This window comes from Clavelina lepadiformis, unplaced genomic scaffold (genome assembly GCF_947623445.1).
Source record: "Clavelina lepadiformis unplaced genomic scaffold, kaClaLepa1.1 scaffold_163, whole genome shotgun sequence".
Classification (NCBI taxonomy): domain Eukaryota; kingdom Metazoa; phylum Chordata; class Ascidiacea; order Aplousobranchia; family Clavelinidae; genus Clavelina; species Clavelina lepadiformis.
In genome coordinates this window covers 1-2,500 of record NW_027508249.1, presented here as the reverse complement: position 1 = coordinate 2,500, position 2,500 = coordinate 1, and the positions used below count along the sequence as shown (strand labels likewise).

At 48.8% G+C, this 2,500-nt stretch overlaps 1 non-coding gene across 1 annotated transcript in view; it reads right to left on the bottom strand.

Moving 5' to 3' along the window:
• The window catches only part of LOC143472491 (small subunit ribosomal RNA), a 1,809-nt gene extending 807 nt beyond the window's left edge, over window positions 1–1,002 (bottom strand). Inside the window, exon 1 of the ribosomal RNA XR_013119843.1 lies at window positions 1–1,002. This exon is cut by the window's left edge and continues 807 nt beyond it. This is a non-coding gene — a ribosomal RNA (small subunit ribosomal RNA).
• Between the last annotated feature and the right edge of the window lie 1,498 nt (window positions 1,003–2,500).

Below are 2,500 nucleotides of genomic sequence, written 5' to 3'. Positions count from 1 at the left end.
TCGTCTTCGAACCTCTGACTTTCGCTCTTGATTAAAGAAAACATTCTTGGCAAATGCTTTCGCAGTTGTTCGTCTTGCGCCGATCCAAGAATTTCACCTCTAGCGGCACAGTACGAATGCCCCCGTCCGTCCCTCTTAATCATTACCTCGCGCTCCGAAAACCAACAAAATAGAACCGAGGTCCTATTCCATTATTCCATGCACCATTATTCAGGCGAACCGCCTGCTTTTGAACACTCTAATTTTTTCAAAGTAAACGTTCCGGCCGCCGCCAACACTCAGTCAAGAGCACCGACGGTGAACCGAAGGTGAGGCCGGGCACGCCAGTACACGCCTTGCGACGGACCGACGGCCCGAGCCCAAAATCCAACTACGAGCTTTTTAACCGCAACAACTTAAATATACACTTTTGGAGCTGGAATTACCGCGGCTGCTGGCACCAGACTTGCCCTCCAATGGATACTCGTTAAAAGTTTTAGAGTGTACTCATTCCAATTACAGGGCCTCGTTAGAGTCCTGCATTGTTATTTTTCGTCACTACCTCCCCGCGTCGGGAATGGGTAATTTGCGCGCCTGCTGCCTTCCTTGGAAGTGGTAGCCGTTTCTCAGCTCCCTCTCCGGAATCGAACCCTGATTCCCCGTCACCCGTAAGAACCTCGGTAGGCAGATACCGTACCGACGAAAGTTGATAGGGCAGACACTTGAATGATTTGTCGCCGGTGCAAGACCGTGCGATCCGCAAAGTTATCCAGAGTCACCAACGAGCACGGGCCGAGGCCCGGTCGGTTTTTGGTCTGATAAATGCACGCCTCCGTGAGTCGGCGCTTTTCGCATGTATTAGCTCTAGAATTACCACAGTTATCCAAGTAACACGTACGATCAAATGAACCATAACTGATTTAATGAGCCATTCGCAGTTTCACTGTACGAGAGCTCGTACTTACACTTGCATGGCTTAATCTTTGAGACAAGCATATGACTACTGGCAGGATCAACCAGGTAGCTATTCGCAGCAAACGAGGCTGCTGCGGGACGACGGGCGCCCCGCGTTTCTTTTCACACGTTCTCCGTGTACATCGCTACTCAAACACTACGCTCGCGGCTTGCACGAGCTCCGAAAACCGTCGATTCCGGACGCTGCCCGGCGATTCGAGTGCAATACTCGCGCCGAGGCACGCCGATAGCTTGCCACTGGATCCGACAGACCGCTCAAAACCCCGGCTAAGCATGGGCGACCGCGCGAACAGCATTACATCTGCCCATCGTGCCCGACGCCAACCGAGATCGATTCTGCTTCGATTCGCACTCGCGCGCGCATTCGCTCACACGACTGCCTGCTCCCTCATAGTAGTCACAGAATCCTGCATCGCCATGGTACCCCAGAACGGCCTCGGGATCGCGCGACCTCGCGGCCGGATTTGGAGTTTGGGAAGGTGCGTGGCCGCTTGCCGTGGCCGCCGAACCGCGCCCCGGCCGGGCACTGCGCGCAACTCGAACGTTTGGACTCTGAAAATATTTCCCAACGTTTGGACTTTAACTTTTTGTCGAGACTTGAAAAAATTTCAGAGTCCAAACATCGACCCGCGGCAAAAACTTTTCCGAGGTCGAAAAATCCGCGCTCGGTCAAGAGAATATGCGCGGCCTGGGCGTTTGGACTCTAACATTTTTTGGAGTGGATGGGAAAAATTTTCAGAGTCCAAAACACCGACCCGCGCGTGATGCTCTCCCGAGTTCGGAAAATCCGCGCCAGGTGAAAGCTATGGCGCGCGACCTGGTCGTTTGGACTCTAAAAAATGTTCAAGTCTCATCACACCAACAAAAAGTTAAAGTCCAAACACCGACTCGCGGCTAAAGCTCTTCCGACTTGGGAAAATCCGCGGCGGGTGAGGGCTATCCGCGCGACCTGGGCGTTTGGACTTAACATTTTTTTGGTGTGAATCGACTTGAAAAAATTTCGAAGTCAAAAGTCTATAAAATTAATCTAATGCCATACAGTGTCAAAGTGCACAATTTTAATCGATATAATCATAACAATATATGTCATACAACAAAATCATCAAATAATCGTCAAGCAGCATTGCAAAGCTACGTGAGTCAATGCAAGGCAATGACAACGTATTTATCAATTAAAGTTATTGTTTAAATTATAAAATAAAATTAAATTAAATTAAATTGAAGAGCTCAATATACGCCAATGTAACAGAGTGTCATACAAATATATTGAATCACACACGTCCAAACGCTAAAGAAATATATCAAATGCACTCACCTGCCAGTCACCGTTTTGGGTAACTCAGAATAGACCGTCTTTCGTCGGGAATTGAGTTGATCATTTGAACATTGCAGTAGGAATAGGTTTAAGCGGAATAATAATAATAGCGGAAGGCTGATGCTCCAGGTAAATGTTTGCTTCGCTCATATATACTGAAAAGAAAAAAATTTGTGAGCAAGCAGTGCCGCAGGGAAGAATGCGATGGCAAAACGGACGCGTTGTGGAAAT